Source organism: Brassica napus, chromosome C8, assembly GCF_020379485.1.
Source record: "Brassica napus cultivar Da-Ae chromosome C8, Da-Ae, whole genome shotgun sequence".
Classification (NCBI taxonomy): domain Eukaryota; kingdom Viridiplantae; phylum Streptophyta; class Magnoliopsida; order Brassicales; family Brassicaceae; genus Brassica; species Brassica napus.
The window spans coordinates 18569870-18592090 of NC_063451.1; the positions used below are offsets into that span (position 1 = coordinate 18569870).

Here is a 22221-nt window from a genome sequence, read left to right on the forward strand (position 1 = left end):
TGAGAGATACTCTCAAAGGTGTGTACGAGTAGAGGGAGGCAAGAGATGGCTTATATAGTAGTGGAAAGATTTTGGGAAATGATGAATATAAGAATATTTAAATAATTTCGATTTTAGCTGTTAATTATAACAAGTAAATTCGAATTTGTTATCCAAGAAAACATGGAAGTAAGAAAAAATCTTTTAAAATAAGGAAACATATACATTATTTGTTGAAAAAACAAGGAAATTATCTTTTACAATTATGAAAACATGGAAGTAAGAAAAAAATCTTTTAAAATAAGGAAACATATACATTATTTGTTGAAGGAAAAAATAAGGACTTTTTTTTCCAATTTTTGGCAATATATTTTTCAGTTTCTGATCATTTTTAAATATACGTAAATATATTTGTTTATTCAATTTTTCTTGAAAATTATATCTGAAACAAATGGATATATATATATATATATATATTCAAAAAATTATAGTATATTGACATATTAGCGTACTAATTAGATTTTAAATGAAAATATAATATAATATACTCAATGACACTTGAAAACATATATTACAAGATTAGAAAAAGAAGATGTAGATTTGAAATAATCTATACAATATTTGAGAAGTGAATTTGCTTACTAGTTACATTTTCCATGATTTTAGGATAAATCATTAATTTAATTAATATTATTATTTAAACCTTTTATTTTAATATATACATATATATATATCATTATATTTAAGATAATTAATAAATATTAACCTATTCAACCGATATATACTATTATTTTTAAAATATATTTTAATATATACACTTATTATTATGATATTTAGGATATAAGTGAATTTTATTACTTGCCATATTCAACATAATTTTAGATAATTTTGCTTATTTATTAAGATCTCCATAATTTTAGGTTTAGTCATATTTTATGCTTAGTTATTAATCTTAATAAATAATTTTAGTTATTTAGTTGATAATTTATCATTACTTTGTGAATAATTAAAAGATATCATAGTTACAATATTATATTTAATTTACAAATATTATATTTAGTGATGTAAACCTTAAGCTATTTTTAAATCGGATAGAAAACCCCTAACTAAAAATTTATGTTTTTTAACCTTCAACTCCTAAACCGTTAATGCTGTTAACCTTCCGTCAACAAAATCGTCTTTTATGAACAGAGACCTGTTAAACTGAAATGTCGCGTCTCATTCATCACAGAAATGACACGAAATGCTTCAAACTCTTTGAAATTTTAGTGATTTAAACCCCTAACAATTTTTAGATAGGATAAAAAAAACCTCAACTAAAACTTTATGTTTTTAAACCCTCAACTATTGAAATGTTAAGTTTGTAACCCTCCATCGATGGTTCCGTCTATTTAAAAATGGCATGATTTTTTGCAGTGTTTCATTTAAGCACATAAACGACATGAGATATTTAAGCATATAAACGACATGAGATATTTAAAAACAACACAATTGGTGTAAAAACGGCATGAAATTTGAACCCGATTTTAAACTACGCTCATGCGACATAAATCCAAGAAATCTCCAACTCAAAAACCCCCCAAATCAGTAATCCTAATTGCGAAAAGACTTCTGATTCTAAGAGTTTTGAGACGTTATGTGGTGAACATAAAGAGCGACATTCAACCACAAAGCCCAACCTCTCAAAACTCTCAGAAACAGAAGTCTTTTCGCAATTAGGGTTACTGATTTGGGGATTTTTGAGTTGGGGATTTCTAGGAGTTATGTCGCATAAGGGGATTTTAAAATCGGGTTCAAAAAACCATTTCGTTTTTACATCATTTGTGTTATTTTTAAACATCTACGTGCTTAAATGAAACGTCACATTTAATTTAATGGGTCTCTGTTCAGAAAAGACAGCACCATTGATGAATGGTTACATACACTAACGTTTCAATAGTTGAAGGTTTAAAGACATAAATTTTTAGTTGAGGGTTTTCCATCCGATCTAAAAATAGTTAAGGGTTTAAATCACTAAAACCTAAGGGATTTTAAGCATCTCATGAAACGTGGCGTTTCTCTGTTCATAAAAGAAGATTTTGTTGACGGAAGGTTAACAAAATTAACAGGTTAATAGTAGGAGGTTTAAAAACATGGAGTTTAGTCGAAGATTTTCCGTCCGATCTAAAAATAGTTGGGGTTTAAATCACTAAAAGTCCATATTTATATTATATTTGGTTTAGTAACATTTAATCAGCTTTATTTTAATATATACTAGAACTTGATTCACGCTTCCGCGCGGGTGTTTGATTTAACTTGTGTTTAACGTAAACTTATAAACCACTGGTTTTATAAGAAAATTCCATGCATATTTTTTATGTTTTGTAATTTTCATATAAAGTAAAATATATTACTTTATAATATAGCTGTTTGATAATAATTATTTTTATTTGTACATAATATTATATTAAATTTTTTATAACTTGATGCAATTTGATGTAATTCTGCTATTCATATATTAATATGTTGATTTTTTTTGTTAATTTATTTTAAAATGAAAGCACCATACTAAAAAAAAATAATTTTTGTTGCATTACCCATTATTAATATTGTACGAATATTAACTAAATTGATCATACTAAAAAGGTTATATCCCTTTAATAGAGGCCATTTAGTTAATACTAGTGGTTGGTCCGCCCTACAGGCGGGATAGTATATGATTTTTTTTTAAATTTTATGAAACATTATATAAACTATTCTAAATAAAAAGCAATGCCATAAACTAACAAATAATAAACAGAGTTTTTAGAACATATTGTTTTTTCAATAAACGTTTTTTGGTTTGAATAAAAAATTAATCCACGTGCAAACTAAATCAATAAAAATAAATTTAATAAAATAATTAAACCTATTTTAGGTACTATATAAATAGTTTCAATAATATCAAAAATAATAATTAGTATATTTTAGTTTAACAGCAAATGATGTTTTAGAATATATATATATTTGTTTGAGAGAATAATTATATTTTGAATGAAAAGTCAATTAATGTTTTACTGATTATGTTTTGTTAATTATTAAGCTTTGATGATCTCTATTTAATAACAAAATTATATGTTGAATTTTTTTCTCTGATATTTAATATATTTTTAAAAATTAGTATTTTATAAACTAATAAAATATGATACTTCAAAGTATGAGCCAAACTGTTTAATAGTAACAAATTATTTGTTGGAAGCTTTTTTCTTAATTACTTTAGTTACGTACCGCTTTATATCAAATAATTTAATCAAAAAATTAATATGAGCCAAACGGTAACGTAACTAAACGAAAAAAACTTAAATATAATGTAACCACTAATAATCTAGAAATCAAGATGAACCATACCGATATACATGTTCACTGAAATTTGCATTTCTTTTCATCGATAGTGAATCTATCCTGTAACATTTGTGTTGGATTTGTATTGAGTGAAAGCCTATAACTCATATCTCATCAAACGTTCCCTTCTCAGTTTTTATTACATAGTAATATCAAAAACTTCGTTAAACATATATAGATTACATAATTTAATGAAATAAAATAATCAAAGAATATGTTAGCTTTATATTACAAATCCCAAAAAATGCAAAATACACAGAATCTTTCTCAACGAATATTGAACTTCTCCTGGACTGTCACGCCTTCATCGACACATGTCCTTCCACAACATGATAAGTGTTCTCCTTATAACATGCTTGTCCATATAAAACGACAGAAAACTATCTCAGGAGAACAACTATTACCATTGATGTTATAAAATCGTAGCTTCTTTCCAGTCTCAATCAGAACTCCACAAGAATGGTTTCCATCATTTTATTTTGCCAAGTCCTCACTGGTTCTTGTATCATAGAACTACTCACAGACATTGTTATCTTCTTCCTATTTTCTGGGACCTTGGCTCTGCATCTTCCCACTTCTACTCAGAACAGTTTCGAGGCTTAGACTCATCTTTGCAACTCTCTATCGAGTTTCCAACCGCATGACCTTTGTCTGAAAATTGAAAAACCCTTTCATCTTAAAAATGCAACGACAACGCCTTTAAAGCTACAACGCAAAAAACAGTTAAAAGATTTAACAACTAAGAATACTTGAAATCGAAATAATTAATCTTACCTGCTATCCTTTTAAGAGAGTAAATCTTGCATAAAGAGAATTGAATACACCAGAGCTATATCTTCAAGCACCAGTCAGAAAACCAATCTACATGTGTAAAGGAAAAATTTATATCAAGTTGATTCACAGAAAAAGAAACTGAGAACAAAAATGAAGAGGAGACAAGTATCACTGTATAAGGTAAATTCATTCTAGAGGATGGAATAAAAAGTTAATCTAATATATATCAATCTATGACTCTCAAAGTAGATAGAGACGCGAGATCCATATGACTTAGATAGAAGAGTTGTTCAACGAAGAAATGGGACAGGAAGATTGTGATGTGACGGAAACAAACCAAGCTTTGAGGGAAAAATATTCTATGTATGCTTAGATACATAACATAACTTTGGGCAGTCACGCACATGTGAACGATTCTTTCCTCAAGTCCAAACACAAATCATCATGAAGTCTAATTAAACAAAGCCTTAATAAAATAGAAAAAGATGCATCAACCGCTACCGTGACCATTTAGCATCATTTTACTAATTTGGAGAAAAAGCCATATCGATAGTATTAAGGAGAGAAAAAAGGATAAAGATTGAAACTTTATTTGCGAAGCTTTTGTTCAAAAAAATCAACAGTCTCATTTTTTCACAGGAGTATAATAAACAATTGGAATTTGCAGGACATGAGAATCTAGGACTCTGAAATCCAAAAAAAAAAAATCTAGAACTAATGATTTAATGGTTAGAAAGGTAGACTGCAAAATGATGAGCTGTGGCTAAGACGCCCTACGGGTGAATATATATACTGAATAAAATTTCTAATGAAGGCAAATAAGATAAAGATGAGCAAATAGTGAGCTGCTTGGATTGAATGAAGTCATTAAGAGCAATCACTTAACTGAAATATAATTGTAACCTCGTCGAAGGTGCACATATGGTGGTTTATGGCGGAAAAGTAAAAGCGTTACGACGTCGGAGATGTAAACTCCATATGACTTAGATAGAAATAAAACCAAAGACATAGTCTTCGTGGGGAAAACGAAGACAGAGCTCGCTGGAGTTACCTTCTCATCCATGAAAAGCATATTAGGGATCCCGTATAACTGTGGCTATTCATCGCAGAGAAGAGACCGTTTTATAGTGAAGAAGAGTCTCAAGCGGCTACCTTTGATGATAATGATGATGTTTAATTCAGAGAGAGTGGGATGAGTGGGCAATCAATAAATGATGAGACTGAAGGAAGAAACGGACGACGTTAAAACTTACAGAGGCTCTCCTCTGAGTTTCAAAGAGACGAAGAGCCAGGGGGAGGAGCCCAATCCTGATCGCAGGAGCTAGAAACCCTAAAGAAGATGGGCCAGCTAGTAAGAGCCCACAAAACAAAAGAAAAATCAGTAGGCCAAAAAGTTTAAAAAAACTCACGCTGATCACGTAAAAAAGAGAGGAAAAGTGTCACAAATTGCCTATACGAGAATGCTAGAAAAGTCTCATTTATTATAAACTAGGATAAGACCTGCGCCTTGTGCAGGGTGAGTTTATTTGTATATATTATCGATAGTTTCTTTTATATATTTGATCATTTTATTTATATACATAAAATATTTTTTTTTATTATATAATTTCTTTCCGATGGATCAGATCAATTTTTATTAAAAATAATGGAACAAAACTATAATTAATACATCATACGTTGATCGGATTGGACATTAAACAAATTATGACATAAAAACCTTATTTTTTTCATCGAACATATTCTTGAAAAAAGTGAACAGTATTGTTTTCACAGTTAAATTATTTTGACTTTTATATTCCATATGGTTTTGAAAGCTTTCAAATCAACCATCGAATTGATACATGTTATTTTAATGTTTTTAGTCGTATACTTAAGGAAAAATTACATTTTTGTAATTTAAAGTCGTTTTTAAAAATTCAAAATATAACATATAAGAAAAAAACTAACATATAAGAAAAATATAACATATAAGGTGTCTTCATTTTTGTATTTTACAGTCGTTTTAAAAAAAATATAACATATAAGGTTTCCTCATTTTTGTAATTTAAAATCATTTTAAAAAATTAAAAATAGAACATATAAGAAAAAATCTAATTTTTTTATTATATGGTTAATGTGATTGTTTATTTTTTTTAATAATATAAAATTAAACAAATTGAAGAAGGATGCAAAAATTGTTATCAAATCTTTATTATTCATAATCATTAATTGCCATATATATGTAAATCATATTATATAATTTCGTAGCTTTTATTTAGGGAAATAATACACACTTCTTATATTTTAGGTTAATATAATGTTCTCTAGTGGCCATGAAACAAATTATGACATAAAAACCTTATTTTTTCCCTCGAACACATTCTTGAAAAAGTGAACAGTATTGTTTTCACAGTTTAATTATTTTGATTTTTATCTTACATATGGTTTTGAAAGCTTTCAAATCAACCATCGAACTGATAAATGTCATTTTAATGTTTTTAGTCGTATACTTAAGGAAAAATTACATTTAAAGTTGTTTTAAAAAATTTAAAATATAACATATAAGAAAAAATCTAACATATAAGAAAAATATAACATATAAGGTGTCCTCATTTTTTTATTTTAAAGTCATTTAAAAAAATATATAACATATAAGGTTTCCTTATTTTTGTAATTTAAAGTCATTTAAAAAATTCAAAATATAACATATAAGAAAAAATCTAATTTTTTTATTATATGGTTAATGTGATTGTTTATTTTTTTTAATAATATAAAATTAAATAAAAATGAAGAAGGATGCAAAAATTGTTATCAAATCTTTATTATTCATAATCATTAATTGTCATATATATGTAAATTATATTAGGTAATTCTGTAGCTTTTATTTAAGGAAAGAATACACACTTCTTATATTTTAGGTTAATATAATGTTCTCTAGTGGACATTAAACAAATTATGATATAAAAACCTTATTTTATCTATCGAACACATTCTTGAAAAAAGTGAACAATATTGTTTTCACAGTTAAATTATTTTGACTTTTATCTTTCATATGATTTTGAAAGCTTTTAAATCAACCATCGAAATGATACATGTCATTTTAATGTTTTTACTCGTATACTTAAGGAAAACTTACATTTTTGTAATTTAAAGTCGTTTTAAAAAATTCAAAATACAACATATAAGAAAATTCTAACATATAAGAAAAATATAACATATAAGGTGTCCTCATTTTTGTATTTTAAAGTCGTTTAAAATATATATATAACATATAAGGTTTCCTCATTTTTGTAATTTAAAGTCATTTTAAAAAATTTAAAATATAACATATAAGAAAATATCTATTTTTTTTATTATATGGTTAATGTGATTGTTTAATTTTTTTTAATAATATAAATTTAATCAAAAAGGAAGAAGGATGCAAAAATTGTTATCAAATTTTTATTATTCATAATCATTAATTGCCACATATATGTAAATCATATTAGGTAATTCCGTAGCTTTTATTTAAGGAAAAAATAAACACTTCCTATATTTTAGGTTAATATAATGTTCTCTAGTGTTATATAATTATGGAATAATGTGACACCATTAGATTAAACTATACTTTATATTAGATGCTCTAGAATTCTTTGAAATGGAATTTAGAAGGCATTTAGAGTGTCACCTAGGATTTGAGGTTTTTTTTAATTAATACAAAATTAAGGTTCTAATTTTTCAAATGCTTCTCAATTAATATATAGGGGATTCATATAATATTAATAATGGCCAGTATATGAATATTGATTTGGTTAGGTAGATAAACTTTGGAATTGTAATTAATTAATTTAAATTAGTTTTAAATGAAGTGGTAGAATCTGTAAATAAAAAGAAATACAAAAAGTATTTAATTTATTGTAATGCAATGGCTAAATGTGTAAATAAAAGAAACTACTAAAAATACTGATTTTCCATGTTTCCAAACAATTTCATTTTACTGATAATCACATTTCTAAATTGTGCCAAAATGTACTTCAGTTTTAATAATATAGATATCACATAAGATATAATGAATCATCAATCTATTCAGATAATTTCTTTAGATAGTCAAAATCACTCATTGTAATAATTTCTGAAATATTATAATATTATTTGCCAATGATTGTTTTGCTCTTACGTTAAAAATTAGTGCCTTTGAAGTCTTTATTAACTTTAATAAACAAATAAATTATATTTGTTAATATATATAATTACCCATAATTAAAAACAAAATTCATTAATTTGATAATCATCATTATCTAAAAGAATTCTATACAATGTTATCCAAAAGTATTTACATCATACTTTTTAAAAAATAAATATAAATATCTGTATATAATTTATGTATATATGACTGTTTTAAAAAAAAATTCAGTAATAAAAGATATTTTATTAATATAGAATTTTTTTATCATATATAAAAAATAATATTAAATTAATTATTAAATATTTCAAATGCAAAAAAAATAATTTATTTTAATAGCTTTGAATTGAGAATATATTTTTTACAAATTTTCGTAAACTCACTAAGTTTGTAAGTGATGGAAAAACGTCTAGTATATATATTAATAATAACAGGATTAGAAAACTTAGTGTACAATATATGGAATTTAAATTTCCAAACATTTACGTAAATTTATAACTGCCACTGCCCAGTGTAGTACACTCTAAACCTGAGCTTGTTTTCTAAAATAAAATATTCACAGTCAACACATTACTTCTTAGAAAAATGGAATGACTTCAAATGCATTTGACCTTCTCTCCAGTCCAGAATTCCTTTAATGTTTTTTTTCTAAAAAATATTCTCAATATATTTTATTTTGCTTATTATTAATTTTTACCAAAACTCCTTACTTCTGTGTGTATATATTTCAGTTCAATATATTCTGTTCAGGTAAAAATAAAAATATTATTATTTTATTTTGATATGAGGTAAAATATCCGGACCGTTTTGCGAAAAAATAATAAAAAGATAGGGGATGAATATATGGAGTAATAAGATATTCCTTACTCAACTTTGGAGTGAGAGATTTGAAGCATCAATGAAACGCATGCACGTTTAATTGGTATGCGAATTTCTAAGGACTAATTTTGACAGTTCTCTTTGGAATCTTTTAACCCCTCTCTTCTGAGTCTGTTGCATATTATGGAATGTTGTATATTGATATTGTACAGAGATTTACAATATATAGAAACGACGGTAGGGTTTAGACTAATAGTATTTACAGCATAGTCCTTAAACTCTTCTATTCCCTTATACCCTCCCTCAAGATGGAGGCAGTTGCTTGACTCTAATCTTGTTCTTTAGTTCGATGAAGCGTGGACGAGGCAGCGGTTTGGTGAGAGAATCGGCGAGCTGGTCCTTGGTACTGACATGTTGAACTCGTAAGGCGCCAGTTCGTATGTTACCACGCACAAAATGATAGTCAAGTGCAACATGTTTCATCCGTGAATGAAATACTGGGTTTGCACATAGATAGGTAGCACCAATGTTATCGCAGTGTATCACCGGTGCTTGCTTCATATCGACGCCAATCTCTGAGAGCAATGAGCATATCCAACTTAATTCAGATGTCGTGTTTGCGACAGCACGATATTCTGCCTCGGTCGAGGAACTAGCAACACTTCTTTGTTTCTGCGAGGACCATGAGACAGGGCTCCCAACGATGTAAATGACAAACGCATTGGTCGATATGTAATCGCCAATATCTCCTGTCCAGTCTGCATCTGAGAAAGCGTGGACAGAGAGAGGTGTGTTGGAGCTCAGGAAAATACCATGTGAGGCAGTGCCAGCAAGATAACGTAGGATACGTTTGATAGCTTGCCAGTGGAGATCCGTCGGACGATGCATATATTGTGATAGGCGATTCACGGCAAAGGCAATATCAGGATGGGTTAGAGACAGATATTGAAAAATCCCAAGTGCCATACGATATTCTTTCGGATCCTGTAATGCTGTGCCAGAGAGGAGCGAGAGCTTGGGAGTTGATTGCATCAGAGTGCTTACGGGCTTTGCATCACTCATGTTCATCTTGCTGAGAAGATCGGTGATATACTTCTTTTGCATCAAGTGAAGCCCCGACGACGTGCGTACTGCTTCAATACCCAGAAAATAACTCAACGAACCACGATCCTTGAGTGAAAAACGATCACTTAGAGCCTTGTTGAAAGCTGCAACTATGGTAGCATAACCTGCAACAAGAATATCATCAACGTATACCAAGACGTATATACATTGTGAGCCTTGTTTATAAATGAAGAGCGATGTGTGTGCTAGAGAATTTTTAAATTCCATTTGTTGAAGATATTATCGCAGCTCATTGTACCAGGCGCGTGGCGCTTGTTTGAGGCCGTATAAGGCTTTGTTCAACCGGCATACATGGTGGGGCCGATCTGGATCGACAAACCCCGGTGGTTGAGTGACATAGACTTCGTCTTGGAGGGTGCCTTGTAAGAAGGCATGGTTGATGTCAAGTTGATGAATGCTCCAATTATTTTTCACCGCAACATCAAGAACCAAACGAATAGTGGTGGGCTTGATAACCGGACTAAAGGTCTCTGAATAATCAAGTCCATATTGCTGATTGAAGCCTCTAGCAACAAGCCTCGCCTTGTACCTTTCAACAGAACCATCAACACGATATTTTACAGTAAAAATCCACTTACAAGTGATGACGTTTATAGCTGTAACAGGCGAGGCCAAATCCCATGTGTGATGTCTGATTTGTGCATTGATTTCTTCAATCATTGCATTACGCCAATTTGGATCCTTGAGTGCCTCTGCCACGAAAGTTGGGATTTTGATTGTTTGTTTTGCGGTTTGTGCCATAAGGTTGAGCTTTTTGGCTGGTTTTTGGATTATTTTTTTTTGGCTCTTGTGGTCATGGGATGATGGTTTTGAGGTTCAGAAGGTGAAGGATGTATAACTGGTTGTGAGGGAGATTTTGGTGGCGCGACTGAGATTTGAGGAGATGATGAATGTGGGTTTGATGACGAGGGAGATGTAGGTGTAGTCGACTGTGATTGAGAGATAGGTCAGGGCTGTTGTGGCAGAGGCATTGTAGTTGGCGACACTTGAGACGGAGCAGCTGGTGGCGAAGTAGCTGGTGGCGAAGCAGCTGGTGGCGAAGCAGCTGGCGGTGAAGAAGTCTCAGGACACAGGGGAGCCGGGGAATGAGCAGTCACAGGCAGGACTGTATGTAGAGGGCTTTGACTTGGGCTGACATCCATCTCTGAGTCTCTTGTCTCACTTGATGTAGAAGGTAAGTTGTATGGGAACTCTGTCTCATTGAACTTGACGTGTCTCGATGTATACATACAACCAGTGATGGAGTCGTAGCAGAGGTACGCACTTTGCGTGAGAGAGTATCCCATGAAGACACATCTCGTTGATCGATCATCCATTTTGTGTGACGTATAAGGACGAAGCCATGGATAACATGAGCACCCAAACACTCTGAGCTTCATGTAGTTCGGAGGTTGTTGAAACAGTTTCTCATACGGAGATGTTCCAGAGAGAACCTCGGTCGGCATACGGTTTATGAGATAAACTGCTGCTGCGAACGAAAACGGCCAGAAGGTCTTTGGAACCGAAGACTTGCTGAGAAGTGTAAGACCCGTTTCAACAATATGCCGGTGTTTCCTATCTGATACGCCATTATGTTCCTTTGTATGATGTCGAGTAGTGAGGTGTGAAATCCCTTTTTCTCGAAGATAAGACCGGAGAGCTATATACTCACTGCCATTGTCAGAGTATAGGGTCTTGACCTTCGCTTGGAATCGATTTTCGACCAGAGAGACAAACACAACAAACACTTCTTTGACTTGTGATTTGCGCTGCAACGGATACATCCAAGAGTATCTTGTAAAGTGATCGACGATGAGAAGGTAATATTTTGCGTTGTCTGCAGAGGTAATAGGCGACATCCAGACATCGCTATATAGATACTCAAGAGGTCGATGAGAGACAGTCGTGTTGGAATGAAATGGCAACTTGTGACTTTTATTGATGAAACAATCAGAACACGATAACTCGGTTTGATGAGATTGCGAGACAGGTAAAGAAAACTTCGAAACAACATTTTTGGGAACAGATAGTGATGGATGCCCAAGTTGAGAGTGCCACGAGGAGAGGTCGGTCTTTGTGATTGTTGATGAGGCAAACACAGTGATATTAACCGGCCACTCATAGAGCTCATTCCTAGTTCGGACTTGGAGTAACTTGACCCCCCGTGTTGAGATCCTTCACCTGAAAGTGTGCATGAAAGAATTTCACCGAGACACGATTAGTATTACATAATCGATAAACAGAGATGAGATTCTTTGTAACATCATGCACATATAAGACATCATTAGGTGTAAGAGAACGAGATGGTGTAGGAAGTAAACCAGAACCGGTATGGGAAATCTGGAGTCCGGAACCATCTGCAACTTGGATTTCTTCACCTCCTGTGTAGGGTTGATGAAGAGACAAGTTGGCTAAGTTGGATGTCAAGTGATGGGTAGCGCCTTGTCGAGGATCCAGTTTGCCGCATTGTATTGGGGAATGCTGGCAAGGTTAGCACGTGGCTGCCATGGCATGGTGGAGGAGTACTGCTGAGAACCACCAGACTGGATTTGAGGACATTTTTTAGCGCTATGTCCATACACGCCACAATACTGGTATCGACCTTGATACCCACGGCCAGCACCTTGATTCTGACTGGGCCTGGACTGAGTGTGGATTGTTGGTGTTGCCATGTTTGGTTGTTGCGTGGAGTATGACGGTTGTTTCCACGATTGGCATTTCCACCTTGGCGTGTGTACGATGCTGCATTAGCAGTGATAGGAACCGCCACAGGAGCGGTTGGAGTCTGGAGTTTGTGTTCATGATTGATGAGCTTTTCATGAATCTCTGTGATCGATGGAGCAGTGTCACGAGCTTCGATCTGATCAGCCAGGGTCTTGTATTCATCTGGTAGCCCGCCAATGATGAAATGAATTTGATCTTCATGATCAATAGGCTTGCCAAGCAACGCAAGTTGATTGAATCGAGTTGTGAAACCTTGAACGTACTCGTCCATTGTTTTGGTTTCCTTTGTCCAATTCTCGAGTTGTTGGTTGATTTGTTTCACATGACCTCGAGTCGGCTTAGCGTAGGTGGACGCGAGAAGGCTCCAGATCTCGGCTGAGGTGGTTGTTGTGGAGAAAATATGCTGAACAGACACAGAGATAGCACCCAGGAGATCACTATTTATCAGCTTATCTTGACGCTTCCACTGCGTGAAGACTGGATTTGCAGCAACGACACCATTTGTAGTGATGGTTTCGTGTGGTATGATGATTGAGCCGTCGAGATATCCCGCGAGATCATACCCGTCAAGCAATGCGTGGACTTGGCGATTCTACATCAGAAAGTTGGTACTTGTCAACTTTGTTACGTTCATCATGTTGACATTCAGAATAGTGATGTTGTCAGAGACGTTGATGGTGTCTATGGAAGAGGACGACATTGTCGAGGTGAAGAGGAAGAAGAAGAGTAAAAGAAGATGAGAAGAAAGGAGGCGGCTACGAAAAAAAAAATTTAGGTCTCTAGTATCGTAGCTCTGATACCATATTATGGAATGTTGTATATTGATATTGTACAGAAATTTACAATTTATAGAAACGACAGTTGGATTTAGACTAATAGTATTTACAGCATAGTTCTTAAACTCTTCTATTCCCTTATATTGCATATGGATCTACATAACAATTCCAGGGTCCAAATGAGGAATACTTACTTCATCCTGCAATGAAAGTAAAGAGTTTCACGTTGAAGCTACATGATATTGATGTATTTAGAGTTCGTGGAAAAGCAAATGATACTCTCAGAGGAGTGCACCAAGCACCCTTGTATGGTAGACCGAGGGAGCTTCCACTACTAAACCCGGTCGTGGCAGATTCCGAGGGACATTACATGTTAGGCATTTCTCATCATTCGAAGCTCCAGCTGGCACCTCACTCATTGCTCTTTAGGTTGTAATGGCCGTTATGGGCAGTGCCGTCCTAAACATTTAGGTGGTCTAAAGCATTTTTTTTAATTGTGGCCCTAATAAATAAAATAATATTAAAAGTTTGAAAATGACAAAAATATAGTGTAGCAAGAAATTTGAATTTGTTAAAAACAGATCTTCTAGTTTTTCTTCTAGCAAATTCGTTTATAATCTTTTTGTAGTTAAGTTTATCATTCATTAAAAAATATCATTGATAACCCATTCAATCTCTTTTGTGACAGTAGATCGTAAAAAGGTTTTTATCAACTTCAACTTCTATTTTTCTTTCTGCAGAAGCAACCTTAACGGAGATTATTAACAAAATTCGATAAACAATTCATAAATTCTGATAAAGTCTTCCATTCAGATAGTTCAATATCTCAGCAGCTCTTTTAATTTCTGGTTGTATTACCATTCTTAGAAGTTTCAGCTCCAAACATAAATCTTTTTGTAAATACAACATTTATTTTAAATTTATCATTCGATAAATTTCAATAGTATTAACTTGTTAACAAGATTTAAGATATTTTCATACTTAAATAAAGAAATAAAGAATAAGATAACAATTAAAAAACACAGAACTTGAAAAATACCAAAATTGCTAAATCAAAATCTGATATGTTATGAATCAGATGTAAACAAGGTAGTGAATTGGTACAGAACAATTCAAAGGCAAATTATATGAGAGTATTCATAAGAGAGTTAAAGCTCTTTATAGTAACGACTAGAAGTTTTTGTTGTTTAACAAGAAATTAGATTTCTTTTTAATTTTATTACTATAACTACATTATAAAAAATCCAAACTGGCAAAAATAAATAAATTTCCTTTTAATATTGGGTAGAAAACTATAGCAATAAAAATGGAAACTAGTAAAATCTTTCATACTAATAAAAGAAACTTTTTGAAGTTCCTTAAAACGTCTACATCAGCAAAAAAACTTCTCCTGAAAGATGTCACGTATCATTATTAATAAAAAAACAGAATATAAATAATAAATAAATATACAATATAAGAAAAAATGAATAATAAGTAAATATACAATATAAGAAATAGAAATATTACAGTTAACGCATAACGTAATATTATCATTTGTATAAAAGCAAAATAAATTAGAACTAGTAAATATACAATATAAAAAATTAAAAATTAAAAAATAAGTAAAGATACAATATAAAAATAGAAAAACTAAATTAAACATCTATCTTAAAATATATAGAAAAATAAATAATAAGTAAATATATAATATAAGAAATAAAAATATTACATTAAAAATCTATTATAATATTAGAATAAGTAAATATAAAATATAAGAAAAATAAATAATAAGTAAATATACAATATAAGAAATATAAAAACTACATCAAACATCAATCTCAAAAATGTATAATATAATAAATAATAAATAAATATACAGTATAATAAATAGAAATATTACATTAAACATCTATCGTAATATTATAATTTGATATAATAACAAAAAAATCAGAATAAGTAATTATACCATTTAAAAAAACAAGGAAATATACAATATATGAGATGGAAAAACAACTTTAAACATCTATATGAAAAATGTATATATAGGTTTATATAGTTTTATTATTTCCAAATATTTTTATATGTAAATATAAATAAGAAAAACAAGCATACAATATAAGAAATAAAAATATTACATTAAACATCTATCATATTATTATTATTTTATATAAAAGCAGAAAGCTATAATAAGTAAATATAAAATATAAGAAATAGAAAAACTACATTACACATATATCAGCAAAAAATATAGTTTTACATTTTTATTATTTCTAAATATTTTAATTAAGTAAATATACAATATAGGAAAAATAAATAATAAGTAAATATACTTTATAAGAAAAATAATATTATATTAAACATCTATCGTAACTAGAATAAATAATTATAAAATATAAAAACAAATAAATAATAAGTAAATATACTATATAAGAAAAAATATTACATTAAACATATATTGTAATATTATCATTTGATATTAAAAAAGGAAATTTAGAATAATTAAATATACAATATAGGAAAAGCTAAAGAATGAGTAAATATACAATATAAAAATGAAAAACTACATTTATCATAAAATGTATTGTTTTTTTGTAAGGATATATGTGTAAATATACAATATGTGTAATTAGATACGTTTTGATATATGTTACTCCTTGTGCTATTATTTTCTATTTCCAGAAAAAAATAATAGTTAAACCCCAATATAACTTAGGTTAAGCACACGAACAACAATAAAATTGAAACATCGCAAAGAATGCTCACATCAACATTACAATACAATAATTTTAACCTAAAAAATATGAAAAACCTTCTATTACGCAAACCATAAATACAAATCACCATGTATTCACACAAACATACAATTTCAGATAAACGTCCAAAATAATAGTTATATTATATAGTTAACATCTGAAAATCAAAATAGTTCCCCGCTTAGCGCGGATTAACCTCTAGTAAAATGAAAAATACTCAAACAAAACATAGGATGTGGCCTAAATATTTTTCTTAAAAGGGTGGCCTAAAGCTTAGGGAAATTAGGCTAGAAAGCTAAGAACTAAAACATATTTAAGAATCTAACTAAAAAAAAAGAGGCACCATTATTACTATATTATATACTATATTGCCTTTAGTATCCGGTCACTAAAATCTCAAACACTTTCTTCTTTAATTACCAATCGCCACCACCGTTGTTTCTTTCTTAATCATCACTGTCTCTTTTATTGTCGCCACTTCCACTACAATCACCACAAATCTGTAATCTTTGTTCAGTATTTTATATTTTTTAGGCCACAATCCTATCAACCATCATCTCTTCCTCCATAATCACCACCGCCTCCATCAACTCTGTTATTCTGTCATTCGGCCACCGCTATTTTCATCATTTTTTTAATTATTAAAATCTGTAATCTTCGCTTTCTTTTGCCATCGCATCTTTCAAAACAACTCTATCTATTTGATATCAGTCATCATCTCTTCCACCATAACCACCACTACTCGTATGTACTGTAAATTCCAGGTTGTACTATGCTATTTCGTTGTTACTATTATGTTTAAATAATGCTTCATATTATGCACAATGTGCATGTTTTGATATTTGGATTATGGTTTATATTCTTTTTTAGGGTTTGGTGATTAGTGTTTTGGGTTTAGTTAACATTGGGGTAAACGTTACCTTCTTCCCTTTAATCATAGACATTTCAAAATTTGAACAATAGTACTATGTTATTTCATTTGTTACTATTTTATTTTGATTATGCTTCATACATATTTTGATATTTGGATTAGGGTTTATGTTTTTTTTTAGGGTTTAGTTATTAGTGCTTCGGTTTGGGTGAGAAATCATCCATAGATGTAGAGGAGGGAACACGATTCATTTTCTAATATACCATTCTATTTAATAATTTTACTAATACTTGCTATACCATCTAGTTTGTTTTATACTATTTCTAATCTATATTATAAAAAGATCATTGGTTCCTACATATCCATGTCTGTCACTTTCTTTGTAACCACCACCTATCTCATTGTCATTACCACCACGACCACCACCTATCTCATTGTCTCTTTTACATATTTCAAATTATCGCCGTTTCACCATCACCACCGTACTCACCTCCATTGCTATGATACTACGATAATCATCACCGTCACGATCCGTAGCTTCCCCTACCGTAATCACCACCACCGCTGATGCAATAATCACCATCGCCGCGATAACTGACACCATTGTAACATCAAAACCATTATCATCACCGATTGCTTCATAACCGTCACCATTTTTTTATCACTATCATCAACCATGTCTCGTTATCTTCTCCTATTTTTTTTCTTTTCAATTTCAACGTCATCAATTATTTTCTTTACCGTGTACCTGCAAGACAAAAGGTTAAAACCGGAAGGAAAAAGAAGAAAGTGCTATCCATTTAATTATGTCAAATCGTAGCTATATTCTTAATATTGATCCAAAAAATTGGTTAGTTGGCAAGTTAACCCTAAAGCTAAAGCTTTAGCTGCCTTATAATAAGAGGCACGGGCCTGATTATGGGTATCACACAGAAAAAAATTTGACAAGGCTTAGGACATGCTATCAGCCAACTTACAAACAAACATAAACTATATAGAATAACACATCGCTTTTTACAAGTGATGAGACTGGTAGCAGAAGAAAGAAACAAACAAGCTAAAGAAACAAAACACACCAAATGAGGAATGAGACATAATTACCTAAGCTAAACCCGACTAGCAAGACAGAAGGAGAAACGAAATGGTCGCACTTTATTACAGCTCGCACTAAGATTCCTTGTTAAGGACTCACGGGTTCGGTAGAAATTGGCTAGCCAAAGGCTCACTACAAAAAAACACAAGCTTAATGAGGAAAATTAACGAGGAATATTTTTCCTCGTTAATTTACGTCGACTTTACGAGGAAATAACGCGGAAAAATAAAATCAGTGTTATTTCCTCGTAAAGTAACGACGAAACAGTTTCGTCGTAAAGTCGATGTAAAGTGACGTGGTTTTTACGAGGAAATCGTATTTCCTCGTACATTCCACGTAAACTTAGAGTGGTCTTTACAAGGAAATAATTTACGTCTACTTCGCGACGAAATTTTGAATCCACCAACTTTGTTTGTCACACATTTTTTTCGGCCACCTAACTAATTTTCGTCGTAAATTCGTAGGAAAATTACAACTACCAGATTCGAAAATTCTCTATAAATAGGGACGTTTGAACATCATTTTAAACACACCAACAAAAAAAAACGTGAAAGAAAAAAAAATGGCTGGCTCCGGGAATATTTTCGAGTTGCAGAAGTGGATGTATATGCATAGAGATGCTAACGGGAGAGTGACGAAAGAATACCTTGCGGGGATGGAGACATTTATGCATCAAGCAGATTCAACACAGCTCGCCCAAGAAAGTGGTAAGATGTTCTGTCCTTGTCGGAAATGCAACAATTCAAAATTGGCAAACCGTGAAAATGTTTGGAAACATTTAATAAATAGAGGTTTTACGCCAAATTACTATATCTAGTTTCAACATGGAGAAGGTTATAATTATGATCAGAATGAAGCTAGTAGTAGTAATAGCAATTTTCAGGAAGAACCGGTTGATCATCATTTGCATAATGAACATAGTTACCATCAGGAGGAGACGGTAGATTATGATAGGGTTCATGATATGGTAGCTGATGCATTCGTAGCTCATGATGAAGACGAAGAACCTAATATAGATGCAAAAAAGTTTTACGAAATGTTAAACGCGGCAAATCAACCACTTTACAGTGGTTGTAGAGAAGGTCTCTCTAATTTGTCGTTGGCTGCTAGAATGATGAATATTAAAACTGATCACAATCTATCTGAAAGTTTCATGAACGAATGGGCAGACTTGTTTAAAGAGTATTTGCCGGAAGACAATGTGTCTGCTGATTCTTATTATGAGATTCAGAAACTGGTTTATAGTCTTGGGTTGCCTTCGTCGGAGATGATAGATGTTTGCATCGACAACTGCATGATCTACTGGGGAGATGATGAGAAGTTAGAAGAATGTCGATTCTGCAAGAAGCCACGATTCAAGCCGCAAGGACGGGGACGTAATAGGGTACCGTACCAAAAGATGTGGTACCTACCAATTATAGACAGATTGAAAAGATTGTACCAATCAGAGCAGACAGCTGGAAAGATGAGATGGCATGCCAAGCATACTCAGATGGATGGTGAGATGACTCATCCATCAGATGCAAGAGCCTAGAAACATTTTAACAAAGTACATCCAGATTTCGCTAGCAATAGCCGAAATGTGTATCTCGGATTATGCACAGATGGATTTAGTCCGTTCGGAATGTCAGGGAGACAATATTCATTGTGGCCAGTCTTTCTTACGCCATACAACCTGCCACCGGAGATGTGCATGCAACGGGAGTTGCTATTCTTGACCATATTAATACCTGGTCCGAACCATCCAAAAAGGTCCCTAGATGTTTTCCTACAACCACTGATAAAAGAGTTGAAGGATTTGTGGTCAACAGGGGTGAGGACGTATGACTGTTCAACGAAATCGAATTTTACGATGCGAGCGATGCTTTTGTGGACCATAAGTGACTTTCCTGCCTATGTGATGTTGTCTGGATGGACTACACATGGGAGATTAGCATGTCCATATTGTAATGGAACGACAGATGCGTTTCAACTAAAGAATGGTAGGAAGACAAGTTGGTTTGATTGTCACTGTCGATTTCTTTCCATTGGTCATCCGTACCGAAGAAACAAGAATTTGTTTAGGCACAAAAGGGTTGTGAGAGACACTCCTCCTCCATATCTAACCGGAGAACAAATTGAAGCGCAAATCGACTACTACTGAGCTAACGAAACAGTTTGTTGGGGTGGTAATTGGCATGTCCCTCGTAATATGCCTGATTCTTACGGTGTTCATCACAACTGGCACAAGAAGAGTATATTTTGGGAGTTGCCATATTGGAAGGATCTTCTTCTGCGCCACAACCTCGATGTGATGCATATGGAGAAGATTTTTTTTGAGAACATCATGAATACAATATTGAATGTCCCAGGGAAGACAAAAGACAACATAAAATCAAGGTTGGACTTGCCGGATATTTGCTCAAGAAGCGAGTTACATATAAAAAGCAATGGACAAGTTCCAGTTCTGATATTCAGATTGTCTTCGGAAAAAAAGTCGGTGTTGTTCAACTGGGTGGCATCAGAAGTGAAGTTTCTCGATGGGTATGTTTCAAATCTCTCTAGATGTGTTGAAACGGGTCAAAAGTTCTCTGGGATGAAGAGTCATGATTGTCATGTCTTTATGCAACGACTATTGCCCTTTGCATTTGCGGAGCTACTTCCAACAAACGTACATGAAGTACTTGCAGGTAGTGTTTTATAGCGCAATAATTTTATAACGGTTTGGTTTGCAAAATAATATATGACTAACAATGTGTTTAATTTTTTTTGGAATATAAAAGGCATTGGAGCATTTTTCAGGGATCTGAGCACACACACTCTTAAAGACGAAGTTGTGGAACAGTTTCAGGAGAACATTCCCATCTTTTTGTGCAACTTGGAGAAGATATTTCCTCCCGGATTTTTTGACGTCATGGAGCATATAGCTGTCCACCTCCCATATGAGGCGTTGCTTCGTGGACCTGTACATTACAGATGGATGTATCAGTATGAGCGAGCCATGAAATATTTGAAGGGAAAAGCAAAGAACCTCGCCAAAGTTGAAGGTTCTATAATTGCTGGAAGTTTGACGGAAGAAGTTTCTCACTTCACATCGTACTACTTTGCGTCAAAAGTACGTACCCGGAGAAGAGCTCCAAGAAGATATGATGATGGTGGTGTTGCGCCAACATATGCAGTTGCTGGTGTTCCAGATCTCTTTAGCCAGATTGGACGACTCGGAGGGAAGTCAAAAGAGGTTTGGTGGTCGAGTGAACAAGACGCTCATAGTGCACACACCTATATTCTACTCAATTGCGAGGATCCATTGATGCGTTATTTTGAAAGGTAACATATATGGACACTTCTAAACACATATAAATATAAATTATATAATTGCGAGAGATTAATTCATATAAAATGTGATTTTACAGCCTATTTGTTTCTCAAGTCGAAGAAATATTTCCTGGTATATCCACAAGTGACGTAGGCAAAAGGAAAGATCAACACTTTATTAAGTGGTTGAGGAATCAGGTATTAATTAACTCAAACTCTGTATTTCAACGTTCTCTTTATTTTTGCAGGTTGATTATGACGACGATGCAGATTATCCTAAGTGGTTACACGAAATAATTCAATCTCCACTTGTAAAGGTCACCACATAACAGATGTATTTCACACGAGGTTATACTTTTCACACATATGGGTATGGTAGACAGCGGGCGACCAGTAACTATGGAATATGTGTGAAAGGGGAAACATATTTCTATGGGATCTTGACGGAGATTATTGAAGTCGAATTTCCAGGGATATTGAAGCTGAAATGCGTCCTCTTCAAATGTGAATGGTTCGACCACGTCGTCAACAGAGGTGTTCGGTTTAACAAA

The 22221-nt window shown here is 32.4% G+C and overlaps 1 long non-coding RNA gene across 2 annotated transcripts; it reads right to left on the reverse strand.

The window, feature by feature from the left end:
* Positions 1–3489: 3489 nt before the first annotated feature.
* Positions 3490–5689, reverse strand: LOC111216056. 2 transcript variants are annotated; one of them, XR_002664789.2, is made up of 3 exons: positions 5000–5689; positions 4114–4200; positions 3490–3990 (listed from the first exon to the last, which is right to left on the reverse strand). It is a non-coding gene; the product is annotated as an uncharacterized LOC111216056 (long non-coding RNA). The 2 variants fall into 2 exon arrangements; XR_007327884.1 differs by having other exon boundaries at positions 5165–5651.
* Between the last annotated feature and the right edge of the window lie 16532 nt (positions 5690–22221).